Raw genomic sequence first — 19,777 nt, forward strand, 5'->3', positions numbered from 1 at the left:
CTTGAACTGGGAGGACACAAATTTTGGGAACCAAGTAGAAGCTGTCTTTTGCCCTCTGCATTGAGAAAAATGGCCAGAGAGAGAAAGAGAGAGACAGACAGACACACAGAGAGAGTCAGAGACAGACTGAGACATGATTAGGGACTGAATTTTGTTTCCCTCAAATTCACATGTGGAAGCCTTCATCGCCAATGTGTCTGCATGTGGAGAGAGGGTCTTTAAAGAGAGAATTAAAGTTAAATCCAGTCATAAGGATGGGGCCTTGACCCAGCAGAGCTGTGTGTCTAAAGGAAGAGAGATACTGGCCGGGTGAGGTGGCTCACACCTGTAATCCCAGGACTTTGGGAGGCTGAGGCAGGAGGATTGCTTGAGTCCAGAAGTTTGAGACCAGCCTGGGCAATGTGGTGAAATCCCATCTCTACAAAAAATACAAAAAAATCAGCCTGGTGTGGTGGTGCCTGCCTGTGGTCCCAGCTACTTGGGAGGCTGAGGTGGGAGGATCACCTGAGCCCAGGAGGCAGAGGTTGCAGTGAGCTGAGATTGCACCATGGCACTCCAGCCTGGTGACAGAGTGAGACCTTATCTCAAAAAAAAAAAAAAAAAAAAAAGGGACATACCAGTGATGGCCGTGGCATATGAGGACACAGCAAGGAGGTGGCCATCTGTAAGCCAAGGAGGGAGGCCTCAGAGAATCCACCCCTGCCAGCACCTTGATCTTGGACTTCCAGCCTCCAGGACTATGAAGAATATAAGCCCCCTAGCATGTGGTATTTTGTTATGGCAGCCCTGGCAAACTAGTACAGAGACAGAGAGAGAGAGACTGGGCCACAGAGAAATAAAGAGAAACACAGACAAAAATATGGGATGCCAGAGATTGGTGTGGAGAGCTGACTGCCCTGTTTGTAGAGGATTTCCATTTCCTGCTTCTCATCCCTTTTGGGGCTTCACTGTACTTCTTGTCCTTGGGTTCTGCAGGGCTCCCTCTGTATCCTTGTGGTAGCCCATATATTTCTGAAGCTACTTCTAATGAGTTTGTTACATCCAAGACAAAGGCAGAGGCACATGTAGGAGGTAATGATTCCAGCTTTTGGCAGGCTGAGTTTGCAGTACCAGGTAGAGCTGCCCAGTAAGCAGCTCAAGACCAGAATTCAAGGCAGAGGAGAGAGCCTACTAGAACCTCCCTGGGTCCAGCCCCATGAAGAAAAGGACCACTGTATCCTGACCTTAGCCCGAGAACACAGTAGGTGTTCGATAGTCATTTATTAAATGAATGCGTGAAGATGGACTTGCTACGTAGTAATAGACATTGCTTTTCACATTTGAAGGTTTTGTGAGACCTCAGTGACTACTGTGTGGAGCAGCAGCTCTCTTCTTAAAGCCCTGATAATGGAGGAACAGAAGGCACAAGGGATTGGGCTTATCATGTACAGACTTCAGAAAAGTCCCTGGAAGATTCTTTTTTATTTTCTTGCAAATTCCTTTCACAAAATCCCCAACATTAGCTAATTTTCTTCTGATTTTTTTTTTGTCTTTCCTCAGAATGGAACAGGATAACCTGTTGTAGCTCTTTTAAGCATTTGATCCTTAAACTTCAATAAACGTACACTCTGAACTATTGGAATTTATATATATTTTTTAGAATTAACATTGGTTAATGACAACCTCAGCTCAGGAATGAAGCTCATTTGAATTGTTTTTTAGGCTGCTCAGTGCATTTCTGAGACTTACCTGCTTTCCGGGTAATTTTTCTTTGGGCCTAAATACCTAAAATGTAACTTAAAAAATAAATTGGGAGACATGCACTTACCTATAAATTTAGTTGGGGGCAGAGGTTTGAGGTGACTTTATAGACTCCAACTACACCGAGAGAAAAGCTGAGGAAGATTAAAGAGACCAAATTCCAGAAGTAACTGATTTGGAAAAGACTCAATGAAAGATTGAAGGCCCTAGTGGTTGTTCTGGGGCTTAAGAAACATAAGTGCTTTTGGCCACTTTACTTGCTTTGAAAACCACACAAAATAGTTTTTCCATTTTACTTGGGGTTTTGAACCTCTATGTTCAAAATAACTTCAAACAGATGTGTTTGATGTCAAACATTCTCCCAGAAGACCACGCCTGCTTCTCTGCAGGGGAAAGTGACGCGTAGCCCCTGGAAAACAGAGCCTCTTATGCGATGGTGCCGTTCATCTTCTTTCTCTCCAGACTGGGAAACAGTCAAGCCCAAGTCAAGTTAGCCACAACTGGCTTTGAAAACATAGGCTGAGTTTCATAAAAACTGAAATACAAACTTGAATGTGGTCATTCAAAGACTAAGAGTTTGAGGGAAGAAGGCAGGAGAGGAAGGGAAAGGGCAGAATATTTGAGGGAGAAGACCTGCTTGAAAGGCTCTGGATTCTGTCTGTTTAACTTGACACTCTATGTAATTGTGTATTAGTGTCCTTTGTAATGAGGATTAGGCATGTTTGTCTCATTCCAAGGGGCTAAGTGTAACTAATATATGTATACACATCACCACTACCTCCATCTGCACCATCGTGACTATCACCACCACAATACTACCTTCACCACAACCACCACCACCACCAACATCATAACCGTTAGCACCACCACCACCGCCACCAACACCACTACAACCATCACCATTGCCCATCACCACCACCATCACTGCTATCACCACCACCATCACCATCCCTACCACCACTATGACAACACTATCATCACCATCATCCCCACCACCAAAATGCTACCTTCACCACCTCCACCAACATCATAACTATTAGCACCATCATCACCACTACCATTACCACCACCATCACCATCACTATCATCACCACTACCACCACAATACCATCACCACCACCACATCACAATACATCATTGCTATCACCACCACCATTACCATTACCACCATTGTTACAGTCACCACCATCACCACCACTGTCACCACCACCACCACCACAATCATCACCAACATCACCACCACCATCACCAACATCACCACCACCATCACCATCCCCACCACCACTATGACAACACTATCATCACCATCATCACTATCACCACCCCTACCATTACCACCACCACTACCATCATCACCACCACCACAATACTACCTTCACCACCAACAACATCATAACCGTTACCACCATCATCACCACCACTACCATCACCTCCATCACCACCACCACTATCATCACTATCACCACCACTACCACCACAACAATAACCATCAACACCACCACATCACAATACCACCACCATCATCACTATCACCACCACCACTACACCACCATCACTACTATCATCACCAATACCACCACCACCATCACCAGCACCACCACCACCATCACCACCATCAGCACCATGACCAAAACACTACCCTCAATGTTTGAAGCAGAAACCTCAGGTTAAAAGCAAGGACAAAAAGTTTGCATGTAGAAGTCAGCCCACCCAGGCTTTATATTTACTAAATCTGCTTAAGAGAATTAAAATCCTAATTTAACAGCCATCTGGTACAAAATTCCACCAATTCATTACCTCTCTTATGTCAAGGATTATACATCAAAGTCAGGTCGTGTTTCGCATCTTACCCCACGATTCAGCCAAACGCTTCTTGAGGAATTTAATTTATTTCAAGACTACATCTCATTGATGTTCCTTGCATTCTTACCTAACTATGTTCTTTGTATTTACTTTGGCTGATGCATCATCACATAGTTAGATGAAAGGAAATAGCTGTATTTTCCACGTTGCTAACGCTAAGGGGAGCACTTAATCTTCAGAGTGTTTTGCGGAGAAATCCAACTTCAAGATACGTGCCAGAAAACACATGGATTCTTTGTGCTGAAATTTTCAGGGATCATGACTAATGTCTAGGGCAGAGCACACTTACTGAATAGAAATCACATAGCAGAATTAGCCTTGTTTCAACATGTGAAAATGAGCATTTGGTGCGATTTTCAGAGTTCTTTGTACTCTTTGAGAAGTGTGTTTCTTTTTCCTCTCAGACACTATGATAATAGGAAAAATAATTAGTTAAGTGCACAGTTTATCAATTATCTTCTTGATACAGGTATTTGGCCAGGCAATTTAAGATTCATAAGCTCATTTAGTTCTCCAAGAAAATTCCAAGGTAAGTGAACACTTTGCACAGTGCCTGACACACAGAAGAAGCTGGACAAATTTGAGCTATGATTACAACTATTCTAATGCTCCAGTGGGGAAAATTATATTACATGCTCTTCGTCCCACAGCGATGGGTGTAAGGGGCAGAATGCAAGTCTGGTTCGATGTGACTCTGAAACCCAGCTTTCCAACTTACCAGGAATTCTCCCCTATGACAACGCACACACCTAGACTATGGGTTATCAAAGACTAGTATGGATCCACTCCATCCTCAGACCCCTTTAAGACCACTGGGTGAGAGGACATTCTGTAGCTTTGGAACAAAACTAAGTTAGATCGAAGGGAGTGGACCTGGAATCGGGTAAGCCCACGCAGCACTGCGATCTGCCTGGAGCCAACTCTAGGGAAAGTAAACAGCTGGCAATGTTATTTGAAGCAACCCCGTCCCCGTAACCTGCACACAGGGATGCATGTGCACACGTACACACACACATACACATGCACACAGGCATATACCCATCCCCATATCTCTAGGTGTTGCCTTTCTTTCCTCCTCAGCCTCCCAAGGCCTGTTCACGATTCTGACTAATATTCGAATTGGGAGGTAGAAAGTCCCCATTTCCAGTGGGAAGACTTTGGAGCAGCCCGGAGTGGGCGTTGATGGCCCGCAGCTGAGCGGGAGTTGATGCGTTCACGTGAAGGGTGGCCTCTCCTCTAAAAGTCTGGTGGAGACGCCCTTCTCAGGATATCACTGCTGACTCAAAGGATCCTGATATACTTCTCAGAGTCTTGAATATCTAGCCAACTAACTTCTAGATTGTTTTTCAGGAAAATCTTTAAACTTTTTATTTTGGAATAATGATTGGTCCACAGGAAGTTTTAAAAATCAAAGGCCTGTGTACCCTTCTCCAACTTTCCCCCAAGAGTAACAGCTTATAGGACGATTGTACAGAGCCAGGAAACAGACGTGAGTAAATACTGCTGACTAGTCCATAGACCTTAGGCAGAGTCCCCAGTTTTCACCTGCACTCATTTGTGTGTGTGTGTGTGTGTGTGTGTGTGTGTATAATTCCATGCAATCTTGTCCCAAGTGCAGTTTCCACCACAACCCAAATCCCAACTGTTCTATGTGCACAACGTCACTCTCACACTGTTTTTTGTGTGTGTGTGTGGACATTTTTTTTTTAAATTTGACTTTAAGTTCTGGGATACATGTGCAGAATGTGCAGGTTTGTTGCGTAGGTATACATGTGCCATGGTGGTTTGCTGCACCTATCAACTCATCATCTAGGTTTTAAGTCCCACATGCATTAGGTTTTTGTCACAATGATCTCCCTCCCCTTGCTCCCCACCCCCCAACAGGCCCCAGTGTGTGATGTTCCCCTCCCTGTGTCCATCTGTTCTTATTGTTCAACTCCCACTTATGAGTGAGAACATGCAGTGTCTGGTTTTCTGTTCCTGTGTTAGTTTGCTGAGAATGATGGTTTCCAGCTTCATCCATGTCCCTGCAAAGGCCATTAATTCATTCTTTTTTATGGCAGCATAGTATTCCATGGTGTATATGTGCCACATTTTCTTTATCCAGTCTATCATTGATGGACATTTGGGTTGGTTCCAAGTCTTTGCTATTGTAAATAGTGCTGCAATAAACATACATGTGCATGTGTCTTTATAGTAGAATGATGTATAATCCTTTGGGTATACACCCAGTAATGGAATTGCTGGGCACACTGCCTCTTTACAGTCACATACCACTACACATGCACATTCCCCCTGCATCCCCGTCCCCTGGCAAACACTAATTTTTCTCCATCTCTATAATGACGTCATTTCAAGAATGTTGTATGACTGGGATCACGTAGTATGAAACCTTCTGAGACTGGCTTTTCTCACTCAGCATAAAGCCTCAGCACTGTGTTCCTTCGGACTGCTCAGGAGTATGCCACAGTGCGGATACGCCACAGTTTAGCCATGCATTCTCCCAAGGACATTTGGATGATTTTCAGGTTTCGATTGTTGCAAATAACGCTGCTACAAATATTTCTGTGTGGGTTTTCGCATGGACATGAGTTTCCGCCTCTCTGGGATAAATGCTGAGGGGCAAGTTCTGCACCATGCGACAAGTATATGTTTAGTTTCATAAGAAACTGCAAAACTGTTCTTCAGAGTGTCTGCACCACTTTGCCTCCCCACATGCAATGTCTGAGAGATGCAGTATGTCTGCCTTCTTGCCAGTGTTTGGAACCATCACCATTTTTTTGTTCTAGCTGTTCTGATAGGTGTGTAGTGTTGTGTCAGATATCTCATTGTGGCTCTAATTTGCATTTCCCTAATGGCTAGTGAAGTTGAGCAACTTTTCATTGCATATTTGCAATCTCTTCTTTGGTGAAATATCTGTTCAGGTTAGGTTATGTTGGAGTGGTGATCTTTTCTTGACTTTAATTGCATTTGTATAGTCGTTACCACACAACTGAATAAAGGAAAATTAAAGTGGCGAGTACTTATTCTATTATCTGTTTTTGCCTCCATAGTGCTGTGTTTGGAGTCTAAGGCTCTGCCAGTTATAAACAGAATGCACTATCCTTTTACATTCTGTTAAGGAAAAACATGCTGAAATTAAAACAACCAATGCTGATTTTAGAGCGGCTACAAGTGAAGGCAATGTACATCTTAGAGTAGGAAAAGAGGATGTATTACTTAGACCTCACTCTTATAGGCAGGCCCAGTGAGGTTTAATGTGTGAGTCAAGGTCATCCTGGTGGTGGAGTCAGGCTTTGCAGGTTCTGGCCTGAGCAGAAAGTTCCTTCTGCTCTTTGGCCTCAGATGGTCTTGTGTGTATTGGTTCTGTCTTCTGAGTTTGTTAGATGCTTTTTGGTTTTGAAAAGTCAATCGCCGAATTACTATATGATCCAGCATTACACTTCTAAGTATATACCCCGAAGAATTGAAAGCAGAGACTCTAACAGACACTTTATACCTGTGTGCATAGCGTTATTACTCACAATAGGAAAAGGCGGAAACCACCCAGGTCTCCATCAACAGGTGAACGGCTGAACAAGATGTGACGTATCCATACAACAGAACACGATTCAGCCTTGAAAAGGAAGGAAATCCTGACACCTGCTATAGCATGGACCTTGACATTATGCTAAGTGAAATAAACCAGTCACAAAAGGACAAATACTGTATGATTCCACTTGTTTAGGTACCTAGAATAGTAAAATTCATACAGACAGAAAATAAAATAGTGGTTGCCAGGGGCTGGGGAAGAAAGAATAGGGAATTATTGGTTAATGGGTGCAGAGTTTCAGTTTGGGAAGATAAAAAAAATCCCTAGAGATAAATGCTTTACAATGATTGCACAACAATGTGAATTACTTATACCACAAAACTATACCCTTGGTTATAAGGTTAAAATGGTACATGGTTAAACATGTTAAAATGGTTAAATGCTACATTTAACATGGTTAAAATGGTACATTTTATATTACGTATATTTTAACACAATAAATAAAAGCTTCTTGTGGACAGAGACCATGACTCAGGTTCCCCAGAGGTGGAGACACATAGACACTCAGTGACAGGTGCTCGTGTGGTGTTCAGGAAGGAACCCCCGTCCTCAGAGAGCTCACACTGTCCCTGGAATGTTCTCCAGACACACAGACACACATGAAACCAAGATGAGCCACAGCAAGTGTGTGCAGGTGTGGAAGAGGCTCTGCAGTGGGCCGAGGGGGCTGGAAGTGAGGGGAAGGCATCCTTCACGATGGTGCCGGTCAGGAGGGCTTTGTGGAGCTCTGTCTTAGACTGTGCCTGAAAGGAAGCGTGGGGATTTTAGTAGCTGGAGTGTAATGTGTGACTTCAAAGTGGACCAAAGAGTCAAAGGAAATGCCTGGAGGTCCCTGAGTGCCGGAGGTGGTCAGGGGATGGAGAGGGCTGGTGTGGGGGAAGAGGACTGTGGGCAAGTGGTGAGAGATAGCACAGGATGCACCGCGTGGGAAGGGCAGGCTGAGTGGGTCCAGAAGGCAGGAGCGAGGGTCTATCTATCTATCATCTGTCTATGTATGTATGTATGTATGTATGTATGTATGTATGTATGTATGTATCTATTATCTATCTATCTATCTACCTATTATCTATCATCTGTCTGTGTATCTATGTATCTAGTCATCTATTCATCTATTATCTATCAGCTGTCTATGTATCTATGCTTCTACCTATGTATCTATCTAACTATTGTCTATATATCTATTATCTTTCTATCATTTATTATCTATCTATCTTCATCTCTCAATCATCATTTATCTATCTATCATCTACTTATATCTATCATCTACTTATATCTATCTATCTATCTATCTATCTATCTATCTATCTATCTATCTACAGCTGTGTTATAATACACTCAATCCACCATTTCAACCATTTAAGGTGTACAGTTTGGTGGCACTAAGCACATTCACACTGTTGGGCAGCCATCACCAGCACCCATTCCCAGGACTTTTCCCATCTTCCCTAACTGAAGCTCTGAACCCATTAAACAGCAACTCCTCATACCTCGCTCCTCCCAGCCCCTGGCGAGAGAGGTTTGGTTTTGAAGTAGCAATTAAGAACAAGGTCTCGTGTCAGGAGGCCTGACATGTGTGTCCTACGGTGTTTAGGTCACAAAAAGCAAACTCCCCCTTAGCTGGTTCAAATGGAGGGGCTCTGGGACAGAGAGGCACAGCGGGCAGAAGGCGTCCTTGCTGTGACCCCAGAATGGAGCCACAAAAGGGAAGACAAGGTGTGGGGGTCCCAGGTCAGGAGTCCTGTCAGCCCTGGGGCTTCAGTCAGCGCAGACACACCTCTAGCACCTTCAGAGTGACTCAGCTCCTCTCTGTTGGTCGGGCCAGCTGACAATTCATCTATTCAGGCTCTGAATAGTAGCTGGCCAGAGGCTGTGGGGCGACTGAGGCATAAACACCCAAGGAGCCGGCAGGAAGAAGCAGCCCTGCTCTGGGAAGGGGCAAAGGGAAAAGGGGTGCATGTGGTGTTCAGAGAAGACTCTTGCCCAGTTGGGTTTCAGAAGGACCTGGCAGCTAGGGACACCCACTTAGGGCTGATACACTGTCCCATGTGTGAGAGGGAGGGCCTGTGCCAGGGGAGAGGTGAACCCCAAAGGTGTGTCAGGAGAGGAAGTGCTGAGAGGCACAGCCCTGACGGGCAAGGGGCCATGCCAGGTTGAAGTTTGAGCTTGGAGGATGTGGAGTGTTATCTGCAGGGAATGAGGGTATCCTCTAAAGAGTCTGACATGTAATTTCTTCCTCTAGACTCAGGTAACAACCCTCACAGCCTGTGACAGGTAACAGTCCTGTCACAACCCTCTAGACTCAGTTAGTGCCTGATCTTTGGTGGATGATGGTTCTGAACTTGAGCCCTGGTCCTGCCATAGCAGCCTGACCTTGGGGAGTCATTAGCTCCTCTGAATCTCAACGTTGTAAACTGGGACTGTAACCAATTCAAGTTCGCCTGCTCGCCACACAAGAAAAAGGTACAGTTAAAAATAAAAGCAACGTTATTTAGGTGCTAGCAGTCAAGAAAAAGCCAGGTGCGTGCCTCTGAAAGACCATTTCATATTTTTTGGCTCAGTAAAGGGTTTAAGAAGGGAAACCCGGTACGAGAAGCATGTGGGAATGGTGCTGGGAATGGGATCTATGTGTCTTGTTTCAATGGCTATCTTGAGTTATGGTGCACCTGAAGCGCAGGCTGGAGCCATCTCGACGAGGGCTGAGTTGTAGAGTAACCACCATGAAGTCACCTCTAGATGGGAGGGTTCTGCAGCTGGGTCTCCATGTCTGGTTCATTTCAAGATTAGGCCCTGGAATTTCTAAGCAAGCACATAATTAGATTAACTCTCACAGTGCAAGGAGTGTCCAGTGGGAAGTTAGGGAAACAAAGAGTTTCAAAGTATATTTCAAGGCTAAAAGTAGAGAGAAGAAAAGAATGTTTTTAAATGCGTTTTGGAGCTAAGCTAATTGGTTACAGATCAAGTCACAGGACCTACCTCATGGGGTTGTGCAACGGATCAGCTCTAGGCTGTGTTAGGTGGTTCTAGGCTGTGTTAGGTGGCTCTAGGCTGTGTTCTAGGCTGTGTTAGGTGGTTTTAGGCTGTGTTAGGTGGCTCTAGGCTGTGTTAGGTGGCTCTAGGCTGTGTTGGGTGGTTCTAGGCTGTGTTCTAGGCTGTGTTAGGTGGTTCTAGGCTGTGTTGGGTGGTTCTAGGCTGTGTTAGGTGGCTCTAGGCTGTGTTGGGTGGTTCTAGGCTGTGTTAGGTGGCTCTAGGCTGTGTTGGGTGGCTCTAGGCTGTGTTGGGTGGCTCTAGGCTGTGTTGGGTGGCTCTAGGCTGTGTTAAGGTGCCTGGTAAGGCACAGAGGAGATGCTTAAGGAACAGCAGAGTGTTATTAGGTATTGTCAGTGCATCAGGTCAGCATTTTCCAAAGCCGTCAATCCTTCCTTGTCCTGGGAAGAGTTCTAAGAGGGCCTGTGAGATCTGAGAGCCGGGGCCCTGAGCGCTCGCCCTGATGGCTCCTCTCTGGGGTATGAGTGGGGCCATGGACCTGCTGGGCTCTCCCTCTTGTGTTTGGGCCACTAATTGGTTGATTTTGCGATAATCAGAAAGAAGACTGACCTGTTTGCTATCTTCAGCTGATATTGTATTATTCTGTCCCTTGCCCAGTCTATATAACTTTTTTCTATTTTTCAAAAATTTCAGAGTTTGTTCCCACATTTAGGGCAGCCATGCATAGAAATAACACCATTGTCTCTCTCCCTCTTCCCCACGGCCATCACACAAGGTTCTTGCACCTCTTTACAAATCCTCCGCAGCTGCCATTTACTTCTGTAGTTACGCCTTTTCATCCTGATGCTCATTTTGATTGTTTCCACTTAGAAAACAACTAATTTGGAGATGAGACAGAGTATGTTGGTGTCGGTAGGAATTTCACTCAGCAAATAGGAACCGCTGAACTTCAGAGGGGTACGTTTGCCGGTTTCAGTGGAATCAGGGAGCAGTGTTTAAGACGGGCTGAGAAGGGCTCACAGCCAAGTGAGAGGTGTTAATTGTTCCAGGAATAGAATCACATAGAAAAACCCTTCTGTGGGCTGGGCGCGGTGGCTCACGCCTGTAATCCCAGCACTTTGGAAGGCCGAGGCGGGTGGATCACAAGGTCAGGAGATCGAGACCATGGTGAAACCCCGTCTCTACTAAAAATAGAAAAAATTAGCCGGGCGCAGTGGCGGGCGCCTGTAGTCCCAGCTACTTGGGAGGCTGAGGCAGGAGAATGGCGTGAACCCGGGAGGCGGAGCTTGCAGTGAGCCGAGATTGCGCCACTGCACTCCAGCTTGGGCGACAGAGCAAGACTCCGTCTCAAAAAAAAAAAAAAAAAGAAAAAGAAAAACCCTTCTGTGAAGTGATCTGTGGTTTCTCGTGATGATTTCCAGCTGAAGCTCATTACAAACGGGCAGGAAAGACCTGTGCATTAAGGTAAGTACGGCCCCCAGGGGAAAGAAGGGCTCTCTGGAAGCTGTTTCCCTCTTCCTGGGCTGGCCAGGAGATGGAGGAACCAAGGAGCAGAACTTTGTTTGTGACTTTCTCTAGTTGTTCTTGGATAGTCAGTTTGAAACGAGTGATTTCACGATCAGTACATGCTGTCTTTGTCTCCTCGTCCCTCAAGGATTCTGACAAAACCCTTCTTCAAGGGCCTAGTTTGTAAAAAATGTACAGTTTTCCAGAGTCCCACAATTGCTTTTCAAAATCACTGCTCCAAATGCTTTTTGGAACTGAATACTTTTGTTAGAATTCATAAAGCAAATCTTTGGGATCAGAGGAGTAAAGGAGGAAGCTTAGAGCTCGGCAAACCAGGAGACGTTTAAAAGAGAGAGCCGGGAAGGACGTGAGGCTTCGGGGTGTGACGCAGATGGTTGGGTGGAGTGTCCTGCAGGGGCCCAGCACTTACAGTACCTGAGGGAATCCTTGGGGAGAAATGCCGCAGCCCTGAAATAAGAAAAATGTCCACCTAGACTGGTGAAATCTCCACCTGATTTGCTCCAATGAATATATATTTGCATATGTTATAAAATTTCCAAGAATTAACTTCCTAAAGAACGTTTAGTGGCATTGTTCTATTGGTCTCTGTGGTAAAGATGTAAGCAAAGTAAATGCCCATTAGCCGAGGATGGTTGAATACATTGGGATAGGTCTCCTCTATGGAGTTTTATGTAGCCATAAGGAATGAGTGACAGCCGCCCTGCCAACTCACCTGGTGGGATTTCCACGAGGAGTGTATGAGTGAAGACAGGAAGGCGTGGGGAAGTGTGAATACTGGAACCCAAAATGTATAAAAGAAACACCGACAAGCCTCGGTCTGCCTATATGTCCTACAGTTCATAGATCCCGATGGTTACAGGTGCGTGGGTGAAGCTCTGAAGGACACACGCCAGGTGTCAGCTGTGGTGGAGGCAGGGGGAGGTGACATAGAGAAGAAACAGGTGGGGGCAAGGAAGCAAGGAAAAGAAGGCCATGTCAGTCGCAAACCTTCATCTATACGATGTGACTCCATTTATGTCAACTTTCACCTGTCTGTCTGTGAAAGGAAAACAGGATCTCAAGACTCCAAACTCGCTAAGCCAAAGGGAAAAGTCAAGCTTGGGAGCTGAGTCAGGCAAATACTGCTTGTTTTTTGTTCCTAAGTAGATGGCGACAAGGATAAAAGGCCGTAAAAGACTCCCCAGGGCCAGTGACTCATGTCTAATCCCAGCACTTTGGGAGGCCGAGGTGGGTGGATCACCTGAGTTCAGGAGTTCGACACTGGCCTGGCCAACATGGGGAAACCCCATCTCTGCTAAAAATACAAAAATTAGCCGGACATCATGGCGCATGCCTGTAGTCCAGCTACTTGAGAGGCTGAGGGAGGAGAATCGCTTGAACCTGGGAGGCGGAAGTTGCAGTGAGCCGAGATCGCACCACTGCACTCCAGCCTGGGTAACAAGAGCGAAACTCCATCTCAAAATAAATAAATAAATAAATAAATAAATAAATAGGCTCCCCAGAGGGTCTCCCACACAATTTACTTACAAGGAAATTCCTTGTGAACCCCAAGATCTTTACCCTAAAACAGTTCTGTTGAATTTCACCCTGATAGTGTAAATCAGCAGCTTATCTTACAGGTAGGGAAGGAAGGCAGGACTGGAAGTCACTCATCTGCTCGCCTGAGACAAACGCGTGTGTGACTGCCCCCTCTACTCTGTGTATCTAATGTGAAAATGCAGATTCGCTGAGTGTAACTGACTGATCCTCGACCCCCTCCCTCTCACATGCAACACGTGGATTCCCTGAAAGCTGATAAAAGCCTGGAAAGAATGCAGCTGCTTGACCCTTATACAGTCCCCTTTCATTTGCTCCTCTTTCCCCTACTGCCCGCTCTTTGCCTTTAAATGCTGAAGTCCCCAAACTCTCTGGAGAAAGCCTGGATCACAGACGTTCCTGCAATTCTGTGCTGCTATTTCCAGGCCGTATCATCAACCTTGGCAAAACAAACCTTTACTGATTGAGACTCGCTTTGGCCATTGTCTTTGGTTTGACATCTGTCTGCAAGAAGAAATGAGATAAAGGGCCCTGCTCTTGCCATTGGTAGGAGGTACATTAAGTGAAATATGTTAGGGCAAAAAGGCTTGTTGCCAATTAATATGCGTAAGCCAAAAATAAAATCCTAAAGTCCCCAACCAACCGGACAGACCCCCCCCCCAGCCTTGGCCAAGAGGTCCCCAGAGAAACCTGAAAAAGTGAAATGTAGGCCACGATGGGAAGGAAGGTTGGACACCCCTCCGTTTTGTAGTTTAGGCAGAACTGACCATCATTAAAATAGGATTAAAAATAGGATTAAGATAGAGATCCTAAAGCTGACAGAGCAGAGTTTGTGGCAATAAGATACCGAATTCCAACCTGACTCTGGTGTGGTATCATGTGACAGATGGCAGATCCTGAAGACAATCCAAATATTTTACCTCAGCTGGGAGTGGTGGCTCATACTTGTAATCCCAGCACCTTGGGAGGCTGAGATGGGCAGATCAACTGAGGTTAACAGTTTGAGACCTGTCTGGCCAATGTGGTGAAACCCTGTCTCTACTAAAAATATAAAAATTAGCTAGGCGTGGTGGTGGGCACCTGTAATCCCAGCTACTCGGGAGGCTGAGGCAGGAGAATCACTTGAACCCAGGAGACGGAGGTTGCAGTGAGCCAAGACCGTGCCATTGCACTCCAGCCCGGACAACAAGAATGAAACTCTGTCTCAAAAAAAAAAAAAAAATCTCAAAATATATTTCCTTGACATATTTTGAAATGGGCCTATAAAGCTGTCTTTTGTGGGGACATTTTGTATCTGTAGATAATTCCCTTCCCTTTCTAGGTCTTCCCCAGATCTAAGAGATTAATTGAGTCTGACACCTTTAAGGTCTAAGAAGAAACATTTACTATATTCTCTCTAAGGCTGCTACCTGGAGGCTTCATTTACATAGCAAGAAACTTGGCTTCTACCACCCTCCTTATCTTTCTTTGTTTTTTTGTTTGTTTCTGAGACAGGGTCTCACTCTGTTGCCCAGGCTGGAGTGCAGTGGCACAATCTTGGCTCACTGCAACCTCCGCCTCCTGGGCTCAAGTGAGCATCCCACCTCAGTCTCCAGAGTAGCTGGGACTATAGGCATGCACCACCATGCCTGGCTAATTTTTTTATTTTTAGTAGAGACAAGGTTTTGCCCTGTTGCCCAAGCTGCTTTCGAACTCCTTGGCTCAAGCCATCCACCCACCTTGGCCTCCCAAAGTACTAGGATTACAGGCCTGAGACATCGTGCCCAGCCAAACCCTCCTTATCTTAACTTGATAAATTGAAGCATTTACCTCAATTCTTTAGACAAAGCTTAACTCTTTCAACCAATTACCAATCAGTAAATCTTTGAATCCACCTATGATGTGTAACACCACCTCCCCACTCCACTTTGGGATGTTTCAACCTTTGCTGGCCAAACCAATGTATACCTTACATGTATTGATTTATGTCTTTGCCTATAACTTCTGTCTCCCTAAAATGTATAACTCCAAGCTGTAACCTGACCACCTGGGGCACATGTTCTCAGGACCTCTTGAGACTGTACCCAGCCCTTGGTCACTCATATTAGCTCAGAATAAACCTCTTTAAATATCACCCAGTTTGTTTTTTTCATCAACATGTGCATACAATGAGTCTAGTTCCATAAAAAGATAAAAGTTCCATAAAAAGAAACAAAATCTCCATGTATACAGGTATTTGTTTTTAATCTGTTTATAAGCAAGGGGAAGGTGTGGACACATGTTTTTCAGGTTTTTAAAAACAGTGCCTTAGTTTTGTTTTAATATACCTTTGTCCTCTGAAATGGCCAGAAACCATGTGAGGCACATGGAAATGTTCCACTTACCCTTTAAGGAAATCAAAATATTTCACCCCTAGATATACGTCTTTGACGTATTTTGAGGCAGCTGTTCAGACAGCCTGCACACAGATGCCACCTTGCAGCACCGTCTTGTGGGGAGATAAGTCTCCGTGGAGAATCTGCACGGACATAGCCAAGCTTCCTCTGCGCCCCTCCCTTGTCCAGATGTAGGAAAGAGTAACCAAGACTCTGTCATCTTAAAGCTCCAAAAGGGACATTTACCTCTATTCTCTCTGACGGCTGCTACCTGTGAAGTTTTATTTATTTCTTTATTTATTTTTGAGACAGAGTCTCACTCTGTCACTCAGATCTTGGCTCACTGGAGCCTCTGCCTCCTGGGTTCAAGTGATTCTCCTGCCTCAGTTTCCCAAGTAGCTGGGATGACAGGCGCTCAGCTAATTTTTGTATTTTTAGTGGAGACAGGGTTTCACCATGTTGGCCAGGCTGGCCTCAAACTCCTGATCTCAAATGATCCACCCACCTCAGCCTCCCAAAGTGCTGGGATTACAGAGGTGAGCCCCCATGCCCAGCCTATTTATTTACCATTTATTTATTTATTTATTTATTTATTTTGCTGTGCAAGGCCACTTTTGCTAGCCAGGCCTTCTCTTCTCCCCCTCCCATAACCTGTCTTGCTGCCATCCAAGCCCTTTTTCTTTTTATACCCTCTAGATACATCTGGCTACTTCTTTGTGTGCTTATATTTTGTATGACCGCCGTGCATGGTAATACCTTGGTATGCCTTTTTTCCTTTAGTCTGCCTTTTGTCAGTTGACTTTTCAGCAAACCTTCAGAGGGTGAAAGGGGAGTTTTTTCTTGGCCCCTGCACTAGCTGACCATCTTGCCCAGAAAGAAGGCACTGGAACAAGGTCCTAAAGTTTGAGATAAGGCAGCTACCAGAAATTAATTAGGGAATGCCCCATGTTGACAGAAGATCATCTTTTTAAACTGAAACCCTTTTCCTGCTGAGACCATTCTGTGTTACCATTCACGTGTGACCATGAGGTTCACAGAACAGGCAGCGGCATCTAGCAAACTAAGCTTCAGGGTAAATAGAATGTAGGCTCCAGCCACTTCAACTTGCACTAGTGAATATGTCAAGACTTGTTCTCCATTTGTTAACCATTGGCTAGAACGGAAGTGTGTGCATATCTGAGCCTGCGTGGCTGGCATCTAAGTTGTGGCTCGTCACAGGATTCCACTGCTGATCTTGACATTAGCTAGGGTTTCATCGACATCTGGAAAGTCAGAGCTCTGGAAGGTTGACATTTTTGTGGGCTGGAATATAAGGGTTGGGATTATGGTGGCCATTTGGAAGATTCCTCCCCTGCTTATTGCGTGGGGTTAATGGATGGATGGTCTTTTTCAGCATCTCGAACTATCCTAGGTTTCTTCTTTCAGGCACGCTGTTTACTCTTCTTTTGGATGATGACACCCAGGACAGTAATTGCTACTTCAGTGCGTGATTGAAACTTTAAAAGAGTCTATTCCGCATTAAGTGTGCAATGGAAGAAACTGGAAACTTGTGTCTGGTCTTCGTCGCACGATGTAAGTAAAGAAATGTGTGTAGCATGCTGACTTATTTTATTTAGCATTCTGTGCACATCCTCTGGGGCTTTCAAGTCCCTGCCGTGGACAATCTGCATGTGACAGCTGAGACAGGAGGAAGAGGTCCCAGGGAACACATTCCTGCTAGGGCAGAGCTGGCTGGCTGCACAGTGGAGAGTGTTTGCTGGAAGCTGCGGCCAGCCACGGGGCACCCACCCGCCCAGCGGCCCCTGCATCCAGGTAGGGCTGTGTGAGTGGCTTTGGCTAGTGGCTACCACTTCATGATCTAATGTGATTCAGAGTGTGTTATGGGCTAAGTGATGTCCCCACCCCCAAATGTATATGTTGAAATCTTAAGCCCCTATATTTCAGAATATCACTATTGTCATATTTGAAGATAGGATCGTTAAAAAAGTAATTAAGATTAAATGAGGTCATTAGGGTGGGTCCTAATTGTAGAGTCCAAGAAAAGGTGTTCCTTCACCCTCTGAAAATCAACTCACAAAAGACAGATTAATAGGAGAAATGGCACACAAATGTATTAACATACATGGAGGGAAAAATCACAGAGTGGTTACCCCAACCCCCGATGGTGTACAGAGCTTATCTTTTTTTCTTTTTTTTTCTTTTTTTTTTTTTGAGACAGGGTATCACTCTGTCGCCCAGGCTGGAGTGCGGTGGCACAATCTCGGCTTCCTGCAACCTCTGCCTCCCAGGTTCAAGTGATTCTTGTGCCTCAGCCTCCTGAGCAGCTGGGGTTTGTGTATCATCTTGAGGTTCCAAAAAGAATAGGGGCTCACAGCATAACCAAAAACAGGGATGGTAGTGAATGAGGTTACAGTGGCAAGACGGGTTTTGGGAGAGGAGCAGAGGCTGGGCAGCGGTCTTGTCATGTAGATGGAGTGTCACGGGTAGCATCCTTTAGAAAGAAAAGGTGGTAAATGTTCCTTCCAGACCTTTAAAGGTATCAGCCTTTCAGTTCATCTTTCCTAGATCAGGGCAAGGGAGAGCCTCAGGGAAAGCCTGGCCGCATGGATGCGGGTTCTCTGCAGATGCAAATCTGTCCACAAGACAGTTTTGCAGGACGACTTCTGTCTGTATGCCCTCTGACAGCCACCTCCAACTATTCAAGAAGTATTTTTTGGGTGAAATATTTTGGTTTCCTTCAGTCCCCATTTTGAAACTGTACTTTCAGAAAGTTTCCCATCAAAGCCAAGTTGATAGCTTTGGGTTAGAGGTTGTTAGATAAGAGACAGGCAAGGCCGGGCGCGGTGGCTCAAGCCTGTAATCCCAGTACTTTGGGAGGCCGAGGCGGGTGGATCACGAAGTCAGGAGATCGAGACCATCCTGGCTAACATGGTGAAACCCCGTCTCTACTAAAAATACAAAAAACTAGCCGGGCGTGGTGGCGGGCGCCTGTAGTCCCAGCTACTCGGAGGCTGAGGCAGGAGAATGGCGTAAACCCGGGAGGCGGAGCTTGCAGTGAGCCGAGATCGCGCCACTGCACTCCAGCCTGGGTGACACAGCAAGACTCCGTCTCAAAAAAAAAAAAAAAAAAAAAAAAGAGACAGGCAAAGGAAGGGCAGAACACATTGGGATAAGCAGAAAGGAACAAACTTAGATACATCATCCCATATCTCCTTGAAGCATTCTCTTTTTTTTTGAGATGGAGTTTTGCTCTTGTTGCCCAAGCCAGAGTGCAATGGCACCATCTCAGCTCACTGCAACCTCCACCTCCCAGGTTCAAGCGATTCTCCTGCCTCAGCCTCCTGAGTAGCTGGGATTACAGGCGTGTGTCACCACACCCGGCTAATTTTTTGTATTTTTAGTAGAAACAGGGTTTCACCATGTTGGCCAGGCTGGTCTTGAACTCGTGACCTCAGATGATCCGCCCACCTCAGCCTCCCAAAGTGCTAGGATTACAGGCGCGAGCCACTGCGCCCTGCCTGAACCATTCTCTTAGTCCTGAGACTAGATCAGTTCAGTTAAATAGCTGTGTCTCATTCTAGGAGGCGGCCTTGCAGGCCAGCTCTCGGAGCTAGGCCTCTACAGAGGATGCAGGCAAACAGATCTCTAGTAAGAGGCATTTCTATGGAAACAGAAGGAAAACAAAGGTTTGTGTCTGGGATAGTCTAGTAGACCAGTTTTCTTAGAACCTGAAGCATCTTCAGATTTCAGAGGCAATCTGATAGATTTTTCTGGATTGCAGTTTGAATCATGTGTTACAGTCGGCTTTCTGAGTAGTCCATGCATCCACAGGAACAAAGGCTGTTTCTATATGGGTTACTGTAGGAATTTCTCCCAAAGTTTATATAGTTGTCTAACTTCAGTTTCCAGGGTTTTAAGAAAAGCATAGTTTTATTTTCTAGTGATTCCAAGTCAGAAAAAAATGGGAGAAAACCTTGAAAATGTTAGTTTGGAGGCTTATAGCCAGGAAAGGATTCAGGATTTAGTCCAAATTGTAGGTTAAAAATAAAAACTCAAAAACAACGGACAAGGCTATAATCTAATAACAGGTATGCTACGGTTTTCTTCTGTTAAAAGACAAACTTCAGCCGAGTTCAATGTAAAGGTGTTTTAATCGAACAACGAACAATTGGAGAATCGG

At 45.3% G+C, this 19,777-nt stretch overlaps 1 long non-coding RNA gene across 2 annotated transcripts in view; it reads left to right on the forward strand.

The window, feature by feature from the left end:
- LOC105464808 (uncharacterized) overlaps positions 1-17,197 on the forward strand; it is a 37,852-nt gene extending 20,655 nt beyond the window's left edge. The window contains exon 5 of one of the 2 annotated variants that reach the window (XR_011624136.1): positions 17,023-17,197. This is a non-coding gene — a long non-coding RNA (uncharacterized lncRNA). Of the gene's footprint in view, positions 1-1,325; positions 1,485-17,022 lie in introns of those variants that run through there. The other variant, XR_011624138.1, reaches the window with a different exon arrangement.
- The last annotated feature ends 2,580 nt before the right edge of the window (positions 17,198-19,777 follow it).

The sequence above is a fragment of the Macaca nemestrina genome, chromosome 5, assembly GCF_043159975.1.
Source record: "Macaca nemestrina isolate mMacNem1 chromosome 5, mMacNem.hap1, whole genome shotgun sequence".
NCBI lineage: Eukaryota > Metazoa > Chordata > Mammalia > Primates > Cercopithecidae > Macaca > Macaca nemestrina.